Here is a 20,504-nt window from a genome sequence, read left to right as displayed (position 1 = left end):
GTCGCTAATGTCTCCGATTTTGTTGCCGCCGTTGTAACACGCGTTTGCCGGTGCAGGATTTGTCGCGGAAAGTCGCTAACTCGACAAATTACTTTCGCCTCCGTTTCGGGCAGATGGATCGATGGTGGCCAGGCTACGCTCGAACAATTATCCAGTCGTTTGGCCCTCGTAGAACGATCGCGGATAATATCTTCATTAACTACGTGCGCTTAATTCTACAAAAACCGATACACGTCCCAGCGGCGGCGGGCGGCGCGGCTGCCGGCGGTACTTTTTTCCAGGCCGCCGGGCTGGTCTGGCCAAGTTTTCTTCTTTTTTCCGGCGTTGTCACGCGCGTTCCTTCGTATTCACGGCAGGCGTCGCAGTCCCGCGGCGTGTATTCGAGCGGCAGCTCGTTTACTAATTATTAATAAACTAATTGCGGCTTCCGTGGAGGCACGCCTCCCTCGCGTAAATCAAGACATGCCGTCGCGATGAACGTCCTGGGGACCGAAGAGGAGCATCAGGGGAAACGGGAGAGGGGTACGGAGGGGGGAGAGCTTTAAGCTTTACTCTCGCTCACTCGTTACGCGTCACGTGTGAAATATTTATACCGACGCTTCGTTTCCATCATGCTTCGTTCGCGTAAGAACTCGTAACAACGTAATTTCAAGGATTTACAAATCCTGAATAATTTTACAGGCGTACCCTTTCGTGCGTGCGCCCATGTAAATTGCGAGTCGTAACGAGGAATACGGACGACGGAATTAATGGTAACCAGCGGCTAACGTGGGCCCGTTTAATCGTTCGTATTTATATAATCAGACGACGCAGACGCAAGCTCCGTGCTTGGACCTCGGGGACAGGTGACTCCTTGCGCGATTACGCTGGCTGGTCAGTCAATTTGTAAGGGAGCTGAAACTACAAGATCACGCTGGTCGATGATGGGTGGTTAACTAAGTTGAGTGCCGTGTGGTCTCGGCCATTTGTTGGGAAATTTGCGACTCATGAGCGTGGAGATTCTCGTCACATCTGGTGTACGACAGAGGGAGATGACATTAGTTCGTGTTGAAGACTGTCTTAATATTTAATAAAAAGAACTACAGAAATTTTATAGTGACGGTATATAGGCTATGTTAAAAAGGTGAGAAAATATTGTAAAATGACCGAGATTGGTTTTTTTTATAACATTTAAGAGTATGTTTCACATATTAATTTAAGTAGCAGAAATATAAGTAGCATACACTTTTAGAACAATCTAATAAGTTTGATCACTTGCTTGCTTGGAGGGAACGATGGAGACTAAGATTGAAAATATTTTGAATTTAAGAGGGTGTATTTATGGAGAACACAGCGAGTGAGATTTTCAGATACATGGGAACTGTAACGAGAGAAGAAAACGAAGAACCATAAGGAACCCAAACCAAATTTCTATTCCTTTGGATACCCCACAGACCTACTCTACGACACTGCAACCCGATACATATATCGATTCCACGTCCCACCGTTAGGTCGCGACCCGCAGGTTGAAGAAAGCTGCCCCACACGGACACGGTGTTCGACAGTCAAGGATCGTAATTTAGAAATTAAATCAAACGACCGGGGAACGAAAATCCCCCATCGGGTTTGTCGGTGTAGGTCGTTACACTGTGCACAGGGTAGAGTAAATAATTTCTACAATCTTTCCACCGACGATAACTTACGGAACATAAACGAGCGGTCATAATAAGCCACGCCAGGGCGTGATTTATTGCTCATCGAAATACGTATTGGGTGTATATCTGCCTACGTGTCTAAACGGCCGTGCAATTACAGTTATATCAGATGGAGACTGGTTTCCACTCCCTGAACGTCATCCGTCTCGAGGCACGCCGTTTACTTTATCGCTTACGCGGGTAATATAATTTCGAATCCGTCGGGGGGGTCCGGGGGGGGGGCAAGGCGTACGAGCGATGGCCGTTCCTTCTTGTTAAACAGGAGAAGTTCATCCAATTTCTATGGTAATTTCCCTGGACAGGCGTGAACATTGCGATCGCCCTGGTGAAATCCGACGAAAAGGAATATAAAAAACAAACAAAACAATCGGGAGGGAAAAATTAATTGGAAAATCATCCGACGATCCCCGTCGAAGATAACGATAAAACGGTTCACCTGGCTTTTGCGTTTGACAGATTTGTTTTATAACCGGAGGGGATAGCGCGCGTGCCCGACGATACGCAGCCTCGTCTCTGGTTGTATCTGCGCGCGACGCGATATTAGATCGTATATCGACTTTAAATATGTAACAGCGCGGCGGAAACGTAAAAAAAATACGATTGCGAGGGATGGATGGAAGACTGCGCGGTGTGGATGTATCATATGCTACTGGAAAACTCGATGCCCGATGCAAAACATGCGAAGCAGTCGATTGTTCTTTGTTTGACATTAGAAATCATCATCAGAATTCAAAGGAACGTACGATCTACTGAGTTGCTTTTATTTGAAAAATATCGCAGCGCCAGTATCATTATCAAGGTTTCTGTTTTTGCAAAGCGTCGACTAATGGCGCCCAATCAACTATCGCCGCTTTCAGCTTACGTTCCCGATCCACGACACCGATAGAAGAAAGTTTCTCGCAATTTCGAATTACGGGACGAAAACTGGCGAGTGTAACGCAACGTAATGGGCTGTCATTACCGAGCGCACGTGCAAAGGCGGACTTACCTCCTCTAATTGGACGTAAGCACGGTGATTTTCACGGGACACGTGAAATTCAATATTTCGATGCATAAGCATAGTCACGATCGAAGCAAGTACATACTTCCCCGGATATTTATTATCGCGTGCCACCTTATCGCGCGACATAATCGAATTCGAGTGGACGACTGGCGTTTATATTCATGAAGCGTTTTCGAGAACTCGTGAAGAGCTATTTCTTGAAGATGCTTAAACGCGATGCGATCATGCTAATATCTTGCAAAACGGTGCGATTTAGCATCACCCATCCGGATAAACGAAATTTCAGTAACGAAGTGGAGAGGTGGAGAAGAATCGAGTCTTAAGGGGTGAAGCTACTAACGGGTGAATATTAACTATATTTAACAATGGTTTTTTTTTTCTCAAATAGCCGACTCGATAGAAGATCTGTTTGCTAAGATGTAGGTAGAAACAAATAAACAAACATTTCCACCCAGTTTAAAGCTCCTTTTCAAAACAGTCTTTTCACCACCCTCATCCTCGGCCTGTCACGACCCGATCTGCGACATCCTGCGAGGCAGTGCCGTATCAAACTAATCTCGCAGCGCCATTACCTAGATACATCGATAACGAAACTCGCATTTTGCGTGGCATCGCGAGGAGCGAAGAAGATGCTCGAGCCGATCCAGGCAGCGGTGCTGCCCACGTCAGCGTAAAGCCCGAAATCGTTGGAAATTAAATTTTTCCTCGGAGGTGCCCCGACCACACGAGCCACAAATTCATAAGATTCAATATGCTACGCGAGCGAGCAGGTTGCCAGGCTGGGATGGGGCGGACTCTGCGACGATGCTCGGCGGGGGTTGGGGTCTACGTGGGTGAGAGGCAGTATTCAGGGAGGAGGGGAAGGCCGCAAACGGGGTACGTTTTATAGTTTACATCGAATACGTGCCCTTCTTCCGCAGGGCCTCGCGGGACCAGCTACTTTTACACACACTCTTTCCTTCACCCTCAACCACCCCCTCCCTGGCCTGTCTCTGCGTCGCTGCATGTTTACCCCCGCGATATATATGAACTAATATCACGTGGCACGTGATGCCAACGCAGCGGCACTCGTGCGCGCCAACCCGCGCCCTTATTCGTCCTCTCTTCCCTATTGCGAATGCTGAGGATCGAAGATGTCGGCGCCACTGTGTTGTTGGACGTGTTTTATTAACGCCTCGCGCTGCTACGTATCCCTTACACCCTTATTTGCGAAGCAAGCGATCGTTCAGGGATAATATCCTTCGCATCGATCATCCATCGATCCAAATTTCACTACGATTCCACGGTCGCGTCGAATTCAAAGATCCTATCCCCAATTACTGTTCCTCATTTCCAAAGGAGAGGCGGATCGTTAAACGCAAACAACGAAATTCACTTCGATTCCGGGGCGATCACGAGCGCCTCGCGAAAACCACTATCTGCTTTCGTCGAGTCTCGCGCACCAACCCCCTCGTGTTGGTTACAACGGAAATAATGTCGGTGCACTTTGAAAGTCGGGGGTGGAACGGAGGGACGAGGATTCGCCGAGGAACGGGAAGGGTATGGCAAAGGTAAGGCTACAGAAGCCAGAGAGAGAGATCGGACGAGAAAGAAAGAAGGGCAGACGCGTGGGAGGGGTACACTCGGAACGGGGGCGAGAATATTGGTTGACTTGTAATACCGAGAGTGGAGAAGGCAGGGACCCGGCGAATATTAAATATATTATTACATTCATTCTCATTTCCCTTTTACTCCCGGCATGCCCGCTCGCTCGCCTCCCCGTAGCAACGTCTTCGAGTTTACCGCGCGCGCAAACAAGCGTTGGATTGATCGTAATTGCGTTTCGAAAGCTCCGGAGGATTGTCACGTCGCGATTTACAGACCGTTCGAGGAAAGATGGAGTCTCGAGACGTTTATCGAACCGGGGTGGTTTCTTTCGCGGACGATACTTTAGGAACACGTAGCTGGATAGGTGGCCTCGTGGATCTAATAGCCCAGAAGAACGCAGGTTCTTGTGAGTTATCACCCTGTTGCTGTGTCTTTCGGCAGCTTTAAGGGTATATCTGGTGCGAGGGTAAAAGAGGTTCATTTCTGTTTGCGACTTCTTAAACTTTTCTAAGATTAGTTGCTTGCGATTTATTACGAAATTTGTAAAATTAAGGATTTTAGAATTCTGAATTGAGGCTAAACGCTAAGCTTACTACGATAATGGACGTAAACGTGATCAAAAAGAATAAAAAAAAAAAAGAACCGATGTGGATACTTCGAATCTCCATATAGAGTTAATCTACAGTGCGTTTTTCTTAAATTTTGTACAGTATGATGTAGGAAATAGATGTTAAGGACGATTATTGCCAGCAGAGGATCCTCGAAACCCATGAAACGCTTAGACCACGGGAAGTATAACGGATTCGAGTGTGTGTATTCGGTGCAAACACCTAATCGAGGGTATTAAACGTAATTAACCACCCCTGCAAGCATGCAGCGCGGATACAGGGACAGAGGGACCATCGATGTATCGATCGATCGGCACGAGTACGTAGACGGCAAATGTGTATCGAGGCCCTTTCCATTAGCGTACCCAACGTACAACACGGTATCAGTCCCTCTTTTACCTTTACCCGTCGCAGTACCCTTTGTTTTCTCTCATGGGAAATACATCCTCTCCTTTCTAATTGTTTTGTCTCTTCCTATCGGTCTAGCCCTATAGAGCGAAGGTTACTCACCGATCTTTGACGTGGAGACCCTCTGCGCTGCCTACGGTAGCCGTCCTCTGAAACTGAAACGAGATAACACGGTTTTAGAATCGTCCAACATGTGAACGCTCGATGCTAATTATCGGATCAATTTTAATAATCGTATTTCACGCGCTCCGCAGAACGCTACCATCAGACATGCTCGAAATGTTCGATTATCGGATGAAATCGTCGTGGTTGAAGTAAAGTATGTACCTATTTATCGGTAATGGGAGATGACCGGCGAAACACAATTTTGAAGTTTATCAAATGTATAAATTTCAAACTGAAAGTATTGGAAATCGTAGTGTAAGGTATCGAGATAAAAATGCTGCAAGAAATTTTCGTATTGAAGCTCTAGGTAAAGAATTTCGTTGGCCAAAAGTCCTATCAAACCGTCCACACTCTCACTCCCATTTCACGATCTCCTGAATTATTCCTCTTCCTACACGTTTCGATGTGAAACATTCTCAGGAACCTAATCCAAATAGAAATTAATACCTAATCATGCCTAGGCCCGGTGGTGTCTCGATAGCATTAGCAGACACGAGTATGATCGCAACTGTCTTCGAAGTCACGACGCTCAATTTGTAAAAGCGACTAGATGTATTTTAGAAGGCGGTAATCGAACGCTGCGCGGCACAGCGCCCTGTTTACGGGCCAGGCAATCAGCTTAAGAGGAAAGCGTGCTCAAACGAGAGACGATTGCCTCAACAAATGTCAGTCCGTGCAACTGACTAATGTCTAGGAGCGGCGTGGCAAATGATGCAGCGCGTACGATTGGGCAACTCTCTCGCGTCGGCGTGTGTCCGACAGAGGGAAAAAAAAAACAGAGGCTTTCCGTTCGATCCTCGTTCTTAATCTCCCTTGATGAACGAGAAAATCGTGCGCGAGAGGGGGGAATTAAAGGGAAACAATTTTTAACGAGTTTCGATCGACGCCGTACCCATCCGTTCGCGTAATTGCGTCCCGAGTGTAAAGCTACAATTACCACGGTTAATACAAGTAATAATCGTTACGGGTGATTTAGAACGCGCGGAAGGAGGACGAAGCTATCACGTGTCGGATGGCCATTGCATTTGTCGCAGAAACGAGGCGTGAATTTTCAAACGTACGTTTTAATGGACGCGGTCATTTAGATTTTGGCGGACTTACGATGGGCTCCAATTGCTCGGGGATTAATTCGCCGCAATGAGATCCTTAACTGATCTCCGTTGATATTACGCGGTATTTCAGCATTGTGTGCTTATGATAATGAAAATTAACGGTGCGACACGCAAGATACGCCCGTCTGTCCGCCTATTAATAAGCCCTAACTATCCTCTCGTCGATTGTACCATAAATCACTGTCACTCGATTATAGGCGCGATTCATCCGTTAGGCTTTTAATCAACGTTGCTATCCTCAACGCGCAATTACCATGGAAAGTAACGATGGAATTATTCCCTTTGCAAATCTACCACTTAACCGTACAAACAATGACATTTTAATCTGTAGAAAACCGATTGAATTAAGTAGATACATGAGTTGTTCCCGCGCAAAAATAATCCATTTTCCTGTAGGAAATACGTTACGAACTGAAATTGATTTAATAATGGAAGAACCTGTTTTATTAGCACGAAATTGAGGAGCAGGATGTTCTCAGATCGAGAGAAGTCGCGCCGCTGGGTCGATTGGAATTCATAGGGTATCGCGCGAACTTTCGAATTTCCCCTGCAATTTCCCCTGCACGACTAGGAACGAGCAACGCGCGTAACGGAAGTGCGGGACGCGACGCGACGGAAATCGCGACGAAAATTGGTTGCACGCGGACTGGGATCGGTCGGTGCGTTTCGGTGAGTCCGGTGGCGAAAAATCGGGGGAATTCACGGGACGGAGGGCTCGTTAGACGGATGGATCGAAAGTCGTGAGGCAAATGATCCATCCAGTGATCGTAAAAACAGTTCCCAGATAGAATAATAATATTATAATAATATTATAATTCCAAGTAGATAACTCTTACTTTCTCAGACGTTTGACAAAAACCCTTAAAATGTCTGCAATTCTTTCGATTCGAAGTCAATTAAGTGCTCACATCGCTATTTAAAATGAACTCTTTCCATCGCATCGGCAGTCGCGTGACGTAAAACCAGTACATTACCAGTCAGAACGCGAACGCAAACTCGTAACACGGGTGTAATGTGTGCAAACACAATTATTCGTTCTATCCGTTACGGAAACATTATGTTTAAATATATTACAATGTATCGCGACGCGGCAATCACGATCCGTTCCGGTTTGTTGACTTCCCGCATGATATAAATCAAGCTTCATCCGACATTTCGCGATCGAGCTCTGCCCTCTTTCCTTCTTCACTGCGCCGCGGCGTGCTTTCCCGAAGCACCGTGCAAAAAAAAAATAAAAAATAAGGATATCTTACGACGTATGGCCGCGCACAGTGAACACCAGGCGGCATACCTGGCGTTTCATAATGCAAAACAATCTTGAATGCAATCCAACTCGATAGGAAGCTCGAGACGGGTAAAAATGAGACGTTCAACTTTCAGACTTTATTAAGAATACATTACGTTGATGGATTTTAAGCAGACCTGGGTTACTATGGATAATCAGATTACATTTCTACTCGCCCTACTATCAATCATGTTTATTCTTATTTTAAAGGTCTAAGAAAATTTTAATTAACGTTCCATAAGTAAAATAGAATCCTTTCTACCGCTCAGAATTAAGAACTCTGCCAGGCCTTGTCCTATGCCATAATTTTCAAAAAGATACCCCTAACTATTGCTCCTGGCGCGTTCTCAAAAGGTGGTTCGATTTGGAAACGAGTAACGGCTCGCCAACGGCGACGTAAATCGAAAAGCAAAAGGAAAAAGGCTCCAAGTCGGTCCATTATAGGCGAAACGAAAACCAGTGTACCTTTCAATGATTCCGCTTTGCTTTTCGATTGGCTCGCTGCGCGCGCTTGATTTCGCGCCGGCGGATATCCCGGTGAAATCCGATAAACCGCAAAAGGCTATTTGTTAGAATGAAAAAATCACTTCCTCGTGCCCGGGCGCTGATAAACCCCGACGGATCGTATCGCTGGCCGCGATACGTCAAAACAGAAATGGCGTGAATTCAATATCCCGATTTCGGACTCGACGTACGCGCTCCGCCGCCCACCGGCCAACACAAAGACACCTAATCTCTCGCGCTCATTCTCACTCGTGTTCACGCTTTCCTTCCACCTTTCAACCCTCCCTCGTCCACAGATTCTTTTGCAAAAATTCGAGATGCGACTTTGGTGAGAAAAAGACTCGCACTGTCTAGAAAATTATTTCTGGACTCCAGAAGCTTCAGTTCGAAATGAGACGAGTTTTGTAGGGAGGAGTGAGCATGAAGATCTCCTATTTTTTGAGGTGTTTTTAAATTACTTAAAAAGAGTGTGAAGAAATTCAAAGCAAGAACTTTCCAGAAGGTAACTTAAACATGTGAAGCTACAATCCATACCCTTTAAAGAACGAAATAAATAAACTTGGCAGTTCTCGAGAAAAGGTAGCCAAAGGAAGCTTCGAATCAGACCGAGCGATGAAATAGTGAGCAGCCCTCGATGAGCCTGTCTGATATCTGTCCTGGTTGCCTCACAATTAGAATATCCTTCGATCAGCCAGTAATTTGCGAATGAAATTTTAAACCATTGGCATTTTTCTTTTATCGTTAGCTGGCTGCGCTCGACAACAAGGCATTACTTCACGTCCGCGGGTATAAATGTAGAACACCGACATACCGACGAGATCCACGTCGATAGGAGTGGAAGATCTATATCTGACAGTGGTGTATAACGGATCGAACGGCGCGATCGATCACTGGATCAGACGTACGACATCGACGGCGAGTCTGTTCACAGATCTCTCGAAAGAGTGACAGCCGGACGGGGTCAAAAGTCGTGAGATTAATCGCTGGAAACGGTGAATACAAATCAGCCGTCGAATAGTCACAAGATGGAGACGCGTTTGTCATCCTTTCGACTCTGTCTACTGGGAAAGGGAAGGTCGAAAGACAAAGGAAAAGTGACAAATTAAAAGGAAGGTACGTAATTGTAATTGGGTCGAGTTTATATATTTTATTTGCATGTTTTCCTAGATTCATTTTGCGATTCTATTTTAGTATTTAGTACTCATTATCAGATAATAATTTTCCTTGAAAAGTGCCCCACGGGGATCAAAGCATTAGCACTCTCCTCCATAAAATGGCAAAATGCAAAGTCCAATTTACTTCGGACGCTTCATTAATCCTCCTCAGTCCACTCCGTTGTTTCCAGATCTTTCAACCGATTAGCGGATAAATCACATAAATCAGGCTGCGTCTTGGCTGCGGGTTTATTAGATTTTCAGATGCAGCAACGATCTCTCGCATTGTTCCGGCACGATTATCGATCGAGGCTGGCAAAACCCAGCCATTGACACCGCGACGCTCGCCGCGTATAAATCTTGCTCCTATGAAGAAAGGTTTGGCCGCTTCGTAGTCTAATCTGAGATCGATCTTTCTCTTGTCAAGGTTGGTACCAGCGTCGGGTACTAGTTACCACCTGCCAGCCAACAATAGCCCAATTATACCCAGCGCTTGGCACCACGCCGATAAAAATGCGACTACCGTCTCGATATGAATCGTTTGGTGCGTCGGCAGATATGCCGATCCACAATACACTTACGCGGCCATTTACGCGATAATACCACGGCGGGAGAGTAACGAAAAGGATGCATAATGCCGCTGCCCAAGGATGCAACGGTCCTTTACGCTTGGGACCAGGAATGGGCAGAATGGAATTCCAAAAGTACGGAGCCTTCTAAGTTTCTATTTCAATTTATTTACAAACTACTATAATTTACGAAGAGGAAGTGTATTTCTAGATAACCCTAAAATAATCAAAATTACGACTACTTTATGTATTTCGATTTTATAATTTACAAGTGCTAAGAATCGTTTTCAGTCAGTCTTTCCCTTAAAGGGGATGGTCCCATCATCTAATACATCAATACTAGTACATCTAAATTTTAACTCGTTAAACTTAACCACCGTTCAAAGAGGTCATTTTTTAAATCAACTTCGTGGTAATATGTTAGACAAAGAAAGAGCTAAATTTTCGTTTTAGGATAATTAGTTTCTAATGAAGAGTTACGTGGCCAGAGGTCGGGGGGCATGATCGCAGCACATTTACAGATAGCAGTAAATTCGACCAAATGCGACGGTGTACCATCAGTTCAGAAAACAGTTGGGTTATTAACGGGTTCCCATTTAAATGACTAAATCATTCAGCCGAAATAATCCGGTCCACGCCATTACGTTGATTAACGGGTCAAACTCGTTAAGCGTTTAATCTTTACCTAATTAGTTATTCGGCTGATTAACCATCGGGTCACGCTCCTAAAACAAAATTTGAAGTGCTTCATTTGGTATGCTCCCTGTTACCGTACAGGCCACATCACTGGACAAATAGAATTAGGAATAAATTGAACGTACAAAAATGAAAAAATAATTGAAAAAGGAACTATTCTGACTTTCCGCCAAGCGGCCGAATATCGAAAGTAGGGATGTCTTATTTCACTTCCGTTTTTTCCCGTCGGTCTTAATTTCGAATTTTCACCCAGTGGGCTGCACTTCTTTTTCCAGGAATAAGGTAAAGAGGAAGAGTGAACGGGGTGGCTTGGGGGATGCCTTATAAAAGGTTGTAATCATTACGCGACACTCTCAGTAATTATGTTCGTAATGATTACTCGTACAAGTTCGCCTAGCGCGGAGTGTTAAATAACCCAGTGCTTCGACGGCATACCCTACCCCCCCCCTCGCTTTTCCCCTTAATTAAAAATCATGAATTAATCAGATCGTTAGTAATCAGGCGCTCGTCTTCTCGCGTGGACGTTCCTCCGTCTCTAAATCTCGCTCGTCTCGCCTCAAATAGACGTCGCAGTGCTTTTACGGTCCCTTTAGCCTTCCAACCCCATCACCGCGGTGCGTTCGTTAAGGGCGGATTCATCCCCCAAATTAAATCAATTACCATACTAAGGCGGATTTTCGAAAAGCTCGCTGGTTTCCAGCCCTGGCTTCCATCCCCCATCTGCCCCCCCCCCCTGGCTTTCATTTTAACGGCGCCTTTCGACGAGCCTGTCTCATACACCCCCTCCATATTTCTCAAAAATAAACTTCGACCCGTGCCGCGCGTTATTCGCGCCCCGCGCCATAATGGAGGGAACGTCCTCGCCGAGTCGCGACGAAGGAGGAAGATCAATGCGATTTAACCATACTTGTGCACAGGTATCAGAGAAATATTGGTTAATTAGTCGCGGAATAAGTGTAATCACTGTATTCTGAACAAGGCTTGTTAAAAGGTCTTCGACCCTCGGTTTCTGGGTCTTGTGAAATGGGAAAGCAAAATAAAATTTTTAGAGAATCTATGTGAACGCGAATGCTTCATAGGTGGTGTTCGATGCATTAGAATGTTCTCTGATGTGAGATCACATGTTCACTGCGTCCAGGATCAAATAAACGACAAAAATCTTCTTACGGTATCAAGCACTCCCTTCGTTGCTTCTTAAGTGCCTCGGAGGGTGCGTCCATCGTCAGGCACCAATTATTCTCGACCCTCGGTCGCAAAGGAGAAAAGTAGATTCCGCGTGGAGTGAAAACATTTTCCCATTCGGAATGAAAGGAAACATTACCTCGTAAAGAGGCCTTTTACAAAGGAGACTAATAGAGATGCTCGCATATATAAAAATAAGGAGTACGAGTAAAATAAAAGGAGTACGGTAAAATAAAAATAAATAAAACTGCCTAATATTGCTGCTCGCGTCTACAGAGGAGCGCGCGCAAAGAAGCCAGCGATCGTGGGGTTGTGGCTCGACTCGTCGAGGGAAGGAAGAGGATCGTGAAAGTCGGAGGGGGTTGGAGGGGGCCCAGGCGGTGAGTTGGAGGCAGTAAAATCCACAAATCACCGAATAAACCAGAACAATGACGTAGCGTGGGCGACGGTGGTTCTGGAAGGGGTGTAGAACGAAAGGGCCGGAAGGGGTTGAGCGCGAAGGGGGTGGAAGAGGGACGACTGGTTACCAGGAACGTACGCGAACGTTGTAGAAGCGGGAAGGGAGGGCCGTTGAGGACCACTATACAACGAAACGCGTACCCGGCTGACGATAAATTTGTCCACGGAGTCAATAACAGAGGCTGTTTCTGTGATTTAATGATATCTGCCTCAGCGTCCAACGTCCATGCCGGCGGACTGTTTGCCTGTTTTCACTTTTCAGCTGAAAAGGCGACGGACGCGTCGAACCTCGAGTGGACGCTCCCTTAGTATCGCGATTTTAGAACGATGACCACCGGCTCGAGAGGGTAAGTGTTTAATTAACGCGCTATTCTCTCCTTCTTCTCGCCGTTCATTCTACGCCTGGACAAGGGTGCGGGTATTGCGGACGCAACGATTTATTAAAATAAAATTCGGGTCACAGGCATGATCTAGCAATAAATAATGTAGACACTTTGCGAGGACGTATGTAAAGGCCGGGGAAAACCCAACAACTTGCCGCATTTTTCAAACGTGAAAAAAATAAGAAGCCCAGGACAATAAAATTGTTCCTAGCCTCGACACCTAAGCGAAGAGGTCAACTTTGATTTTTAAACGCTCGCCACTCGTTTAATTCAAAATTACATCGAGTTATTACGTCCACTCAACTCGACTACAATAAGAGCAAGAACGTTAACTCTCTCAGATCCCAGCTACCTCAAATCCTAACGTAGTTAGCTCAGCTGATGACAACGTCCAATGAAACTCTTTTAATCGAAGCAATAGAATGAACAATCAAAGAGTTCGATAAATTAAGGCTCAAACGGGTCTCCAACGACCCTCAGAAGTGAAACTCTGCAGACGTCATCCCGAGGTTAAAAGAAGGTGAAAATTAATCGCGAAAAGTGGAACGAGTCAGTGAAAAGAGGAGAGCGAGTGGGGCGAAATAACGATTCCGTTGAATTTGTAACGGCGCGTATTTCAATTACACCGAAGTTATTAAACGCCACTTTCGCCATAGAACTCGAACCGATTGTCGCCCACTTTTTGCTGCGACTTCCATCAAACTCGTTTCATCTGCTCAGACCCGAGGCGCGCTCATATTGTTCGACAACTCGAGCTTAATTAACTACGGACGACGGGATAAGGGGAACTAAATATCGTCGTATTTTTCGAATTCCAGCTCATTATTTATTCGAACCAGGCCGCGGCGCACAAATGCAGCGCCATTTTGTTACGCTACAATTATTGTCTCGATCGGCCCAGGCAGTTTAATCGGTTGTACGAAAGTTTAATAAACGAAATCCGATGCCACCTTTGAATTCCAATTTAAACCCGTTCCTAACTCGAATCAATTTGCATCCGATAAAGCGTTTTCGCGACCGTAAGAATCGCTCGGTGAAATTATTTAAAACGCTCCGCGGCGCATTGTTCTTTCGCGCGAGGGGAAATTTCATCGAGCATCGACAAAGCCTGGCGCGGTAATTAAAACGATATTTCATTAAAAACGATGTTCAAAACACCATTCCGATATTTCGCGTCTCATTTAATAGGATCGCGGATGAAATCAGAAATCCTGACGCGATTCTTATTTGGATGGGCGTTTCGAATATGGAATAAAAGATTAGGCGCGTGTCCATTAGTCGGCTGGGTAAAATTCGAATTTCATAGGAGACAGCTGAGTCCAGCAAACGTTACGAATAAATTGGTATGCGGTGGTTTTATTCGTCAGCTATCGCCAGGATTAAAATGTTGCCCTGGGTAAACGTGCGAGTGCAAGGGGTGAAATGTGCCAATGTAGGACATGTACAAAAACCTTTGTAAATATGTAAATAGACCTCACCAGATGAAGATGCAACATCTTTAATAAACATTTGACTAACAACTCATCCATCTTATCGCTCTTCCCGCCATTTATTTAATCAGACTCGAGTAGAAAAACCACGCTTCCCGTTAGGTTTTGTATTTCCGCCATTAACTCGCGAGGCAACCCAAAGCGAAGAGTGTCTCTGTGTACTCCACTTATGCTCGTCGCTCTAACGCGTTTCCCGTTTCTGGCAAAAATGTTACGCGAAAAATACCACCGTTCGAGAGTTAAAAAGACGAAAGACAATAGCAGAAGCGTGTTCGCCTTCTCTCTCCGCTCTCCCTGGCTCTCTTTTCCGCCTCTCCCGAGCCGACAGTTTCTCGTCTAGAACGATTAGGATCATCCGGGAAGACGATCACGGTTTCGTGTGGACTTACGAGTACAGGCGACGTGAAAGTTCATTAGAGGCAGCCCTGATGGACACGTGCATTAATCAAGATTTTAATTACCACCGCGTGTAACTGCTCGCTCGGCTAAAAACTAAACATACCTCCACCTCCTCCTGCCCCGGTGGTACCTACTCTAACTCCTGCTTATAACGGAGCCCGGGCTCGTAGCTAGAGCTAGAGCCAGCTCTAATTAGAGCTCTTCTCGAGGCTCGAAGATTAAAAGCCAGGCCTAAGTGCCGGCACGATGCGCGAGCTTCCCTCCTCCTCCATCCGCCCCCCCTCGCCCACGCTTTCTACCCTCTCGCTCGCACCCAAAGCTCTGCCCCACACCCCCTTAACCCACGCGTCGCTCCACTCCTTTTCTATGCTTTACCCCTTTCTTTCTCCCGCCCAGAGTAGCCTCCTTCTCTCTTTGTCCTTCCACTCTGTCTGTTTCTCTTTCAGTTCGCTTCTCTTCTCCTTCTCCCTACTCTGTTTCGTTCCGTTTAATAGCGATCGGCCATTCGCGAAATGCGCGAAGCGGAATCTCGTGGGTAAAAGGGTAAAAAAAAAAGAGAGAGAAGGAGAGGAAAAAAACAGAAAGAAAAGGAAAGAAGAGGGGGAAAAAAGGAGGAAAAAAGCAACCAGGGAATTCCCCGGGAACCTCGAACGAGATGGCTTGATAATTGAGCGTTCGTCTCATCGATGAGTGCGCGTTGTCTTCTCTAGCAGGGCGCCACCCCCCTCACCTTTGTCCCTCCAGTTGCCCGTTCTCGGTTTCTGATTCCGTGGCGATGCTGCGCGAGCCACTATTCCACGCGACGGAATTTATTTTAATTAAAAGGAGACGCTCGTGGCGCGACGTCTCCGTGTTTGGGATTCCCCTTTTCGAAACGACCGATAATCAACGTTTCCTTTCCCAAATTACGCGAACGGGACAGGCCCCTTCTTTATCGCAGTTCTCTTCCAAATAAATCTCAAATTTAAGACAAACAATTCACGACCAGCCCTCAAAGGTCAATTATGCCCCGTAATTTTGAAGAATTATCGCGTAAGATAACTGTGGCAAAAGGTGGCTTCGCCTGGACTTTCCTCGAGAAAGCCTGCAAGGAATTGGAAGTTCAATGGAAGCTCGAACATTCAAACGAGCCCGCTGTCTTTTCCAGAGCGATCCTGCAGGATTCGACGGGCGGATCTTTGAAGAATGGCGCGCGAATCAAAATAAAAGCGGACGCGACGCGGCAGCGGAGCACTCGCAAAGAGCATTCGTCTACGGCCCGCGTTAGTCGTGACTGGCCTTTTGCAGACGTTCGAACCTCGTTTGACTTTCACTCGAGGAGACGCTAAAAGGTTCCATGGTGTATCAAGGAGATTTTGCTTTTAGCACATTCACGATAAAACGCGTCCTGCAGCTGCGACTCCCTTCCGTTTTCTCGTCCTTCCTCGAGGAGTTGACGCAAACGTCGCTCGACGTCCACTCTGACAACGGTCACCAATCCCTGGCGCTTCCTGGCTGCATTAAATTCTCGATCAGTGACGATGACGATTCATAATTACTGGCGCCATCGGACGGGGTCATTATTTACCGAATCACGCGTGTGCGTTTAATACTGTTTGCGTGCAACTGTTAGAGCGTAAGTCAGAAATTTTTGTAGTTTATTTTATGTAAAGTGATTCAACCTATCTTGAAGGATAAAGTCCATGGTGTTTGGTTAATATAGTCAGTCCATAAATATTTGTACTGACTATATTAACCAAACACCATGGACTTTATCCTTCAAGATAGGTTGAATCACTTTACATAAAATAAACTACAAAAATATATATATATTATATCCAGGTACATATTTATAAAGGAACATTTCTTCAATAGACATAGAGAGTACGAATATTTATAGGACTGACTGTATATTATGTATAGAAATGAATTCTGTTTCAACCTGATGGGAATTACAATGTATCTATATACGAAGTTCAGTAATCAAAAAATTTCGCCTACGAAGGAAAATGTAAAGTTTGACCAGACCTGGTGGTTTTTAACTTGGAAATTGTTTCATGCGCGATGTAACGGGTCTCGCAATGGATTTCGAACGAGCGTCTAGGTTAGCGTGACCTAAGTTCGCAATAATTTAATTCACGAAGGTTTGGAAAAGCAATTAATGAACATGAAGTAATTACAGCCGCTTTAATCTTTCCGTCTTCCACGTTTCGGTAACGGCTTTCTATAATTCAGACATATCTCATTAAAAGTTGTTCGCGTTCCGTGCAACCAAAATAAGCGTCAACAGCAACTTTCTATCTCTAATTACCGCGTGATTCAAGTAATTTCTCCGTACGTTTGTTTTAATATTAAATTGTCGAGCGGGACAATCGGGTCGGTTCGTATCGGGCACAAAAATACGCGTTAAAGCGAGCACTTGTGTAAAAGAAAAAAAGAAAAAGTAGAAACTCGTATAGTCGTTGATAAATTGCTCGTTATTAAAATTGAACTACCGAAGTCTCTATTTACACAAACGAACTTATTATCTAATCAAAAGTTCGCAGCGTTTAGTCGCGCGGGGTCGCGCCTCCCGCAATTTTCCGCGACCTTTTTCCTCGGTTGGAGAAATCTGAAATTTCACTTGGTCGCCGGGTTAACTTTTGCAATTTGCGGGAACGCACTCGTTCCTTCGCGGGCGTCACGCAAACGCGTCTAATAAAAAATCAGTTTAAGCGTCGTTGGTGTCCGTAACGGAATATTCATTCGTTAAGTTTATATATCGGCCACGGAACAACTTTATGTAAATTCCCCGTAAACAATCTACCGTTCGAGTGTAACCGCGGGGCACGAAATTAAACCATCGCCCTAGTCCCACGCACTCTCCGTCACCTACGTCGCTGCGTTTTTTAATTTTCAAATGGCTAGTTTAGATAGAACGCGAATATGACAGCTGAACATAAAGTTTAATTACGTGCTAGTGATAAAGCCGGCCGGCACAGCCAGCGACGCAATTAAAAAATATTAAACCGGGGCCCATCTCTCTCGCGTAGCCCGTCTATCTCCACGGGTTTATTCTATGGGCTTTTTTGAGTGGAAAATAATCGCCAAAGTGGCTTTCGCCAACGAACTCGCGAACAAATATTGCGAGTATGCGAGAGAGGAGCACAGATTAATTATCCGATTCATTGCATTCGACGGCCCGGCTCTGTTTGTAACACTCGAGCACCGATGGAAGGACATTTTCACCGGCTGAAGAAGGAGAGCGATATGGAAGAAAGAAAAACAAGCGGAGGAAAGAAGAAAATAGATGGGTGGACTATCCGAAGTGTTTTCGCGATAGTAGGTGAAATTAATTGATTTACAAGCGAAAAGTGCCTTTTTACATGGAACTTTTCAATTAATGCCATTTAATACCCGTAATAGCTTTCACGAGGAGGCTGGGACAAACGCCGCTATCGATTAACAGTGTTTCGTGTCGGTTGGGTAGTCGCTGTTCCTCCTAGGGAATTCCAGGTGAGCACTTTCGTCTGGAATTTTCGAAAAAATTGCTTCTCCTCTTAGGGACATTTTCTCGAAGCACTAATTATAGGTACACAGCTGTACCTCCACTTACAGTCAATCCCATAAATATTCGTACCTTTCATGTTCATTGAAAAAGTTTGCCTGAGTTAAATAATAGACGTCATGTTTCCAAATAAATGTTTCATTATAAATATATACATGTGTAATGTTTAGTAACATATCATTTAATTTGGACAAATTTCTTCAATAGACACAGAGAGTACCAACATCAAACTTTAAACACATATTTATATATTTTTTGCCAAGCTAGAGAAATATTTTGAAGTAGGAATAATTAATTCTCTTCGATTAACATCTGATAGTACACGGAAAAATGAATCCACGTTTATCACAATACTCATACCGATCGTCCTAAACAAAAAATTGCGACACCCACGGCGCGGGGATCGATTTATTTCCGGGACGGGTGTCACAATCATCAATTAGTTCTACAAATGTTTTTTCATTAACTCGCCACCCCCGAGTGCTATTGCACTATTGAAATGCGACATATCAATGCATTCGCTAAAAGCCCGTCGATATCGCGAGCCGATAATCTTTTGCTAACAAATTATAGTTAATGGCATGAAACATTACGCGTCGGCTGGTTTATCGCACAGAACCCCCCCCCCCCCTTTTTTAATCTTCAGTTACTTTGACACTCGTGCCGGTTGCGAAACGTAATTCGAATAATCGTAAAACATACATTTGTACGGTTTTCAGCGCGGATACAAAAATAATGGAGAATCAAAGCTCAAAGCAAAATAACGGAATTTCAATGTAACCCTTTGAGAACGGGTTGGCCGGGATATTCTGTTTGTTAACCGTTGGAAAATTGTTAAAAGCTGTTTTTTAAAATTCAACGATGTCCAATTTCGAAAGACTGCGCGTGATTCGGTGGAGGGAACACTTCCGCATGTGCAATATTCGATTAAAAACTATAATACCAGCGATTAATCTGTATATCAGCATTATTTTCACGCTGGCACGCAGTCTCACAGGCTAATAATCATACTCGAAACCGCCCCGTCCCCGAAGAGTCCGTTCGTGGAACGATCTAAACGGCAGACTCGATAATATAATTAATACGATTGGAGATTTCAGCATTCACGAGTCGTCGACGGCGACGCAACGGTACCAGCCGAGTAGCGGCACCGAAAGATCAGATATCCTGGAGGCAAGAAGGCTAATCGATGCTAATAGATCCGAGAGCGCCACGAAATCATAGTGGACCGGGCCTTTTGTTCCAAATCTCTCCATGGATCGTGGTCAGACGAGGTCCGATACAAGGCTAAAATTTAAATTGTTCGACGAAACGTGAAACGCCCCGAGTTCGATGCCTTGTTAACGCCTATCGCAGGATTAATCACGACGCGGCCTCTTTCTTCGCGACTTCGATCTTCTGGCAATTTCAAATCCCTGTCCGAGTCGATTATGGCACGTTTAATAATATGAATACACACCTACGACGCCATGCCTAGTGCATTATGTTTTGCTTTTTTAAATACTTCGCTAATATACCAAATTTTCTTTGAAAAATAAAAGAACATTACAAGATACGTATAGTGTAATTATTAAATAAATAAGATGGTTAGCATTTCTTATTGATATATGTAATGAAGTGTGCAACCACGTACCTCGGACAACCACGTTTTTCGTAGATGAATAAAGTTTACACTTGTATATATAATAATGAAAGATTTATTTGGAAACATCAAACCTATCATTTAACTTAGACAAATTCCTTCAATAAACACAGAGAGTACGAATATTAATGAGACTGGTTGTATATAGAAGCAACGAAATGTGTTCTAGCTTATAAAACAGAGCTTACCCCTCATTACCCCATCCCAGCCAATATCTGTCCCAACGATCAAAAGTTGTACCCGCCAGCGGCTGCCATTATTTCCGTCCAGAAAAGGAAAGCAATATTCGAAATCCGTTAAAGTCGCTGGATTATTTAAGCGAGCAAGTGAACAGAGGTCGGTGAGTAGCGGCAACTGTTATTCGAATTACAATGGGCTTTTAGACGCGTATCGGCGATGCAAACTTTAATTTCAGCATCGATTCGAATCTCTGCCGATGTCTTTGAAAGGAGCACAGAGAACCTCGGTAACGGCGGGGTATCGCTCGCGGTGGAGGAAAGAGCGGGAAAGAGAATGAGACCATTTATTTAGCTTACCGCGCCGCCGCGAACGGTGCATTAACCGATTGGAAGAGCGATTAAGAGCGGCCATTCTTTTCCATTCGATAGATCGAAAGGTCTCTAACGACGAGGCGTTAT

At 44.9% G+C, this 20,504-nt stretch overlaps 1 protein-coding gene across 1 annotated transcript in view; it reads right to left on the bottom strand.

Annotated features, from left to right (window-relative positions):
* The window catches only part of LOC128872785 (LIM/homeobox protein Lhx9), a 378,653-nt gene that overhangs the window by 342,507 nt on the left and 15,642 nt on the right, over positions 1 to 20,504 (bottom strand). Inside the window, exon 2 of the mRNA XM_054115815.1 lies at positions 5,403 to 5,455. The gene's annotated coding sequence lies outside the window, so the exon portion shown is untranslated. The remainder of the gene's footprint in view (positions 1 to 5,402; positions 5,456 to 20,504) is intronic.

This window comes from Hylaeus volcanicus, chromosome 2 (assembly GCF_026283585.1).
Source record: "Hylaeus volcanicus isolate JK05 chromosome 2, UHH_iyHylVolc1.0_haploid, whole genome shotgun sequence".
NCBI lineage: Eukaryota > Metazoa > Arthropoda > Insecta > Hymenoptera > Colletidae > Hylaeus > Hylaeus volcanicus.
The sequence above is the reverse complement of the archived record's forward strand: the minus strand, read 5'-3'. Positions and strand labels throughout refer to the sequence as shown.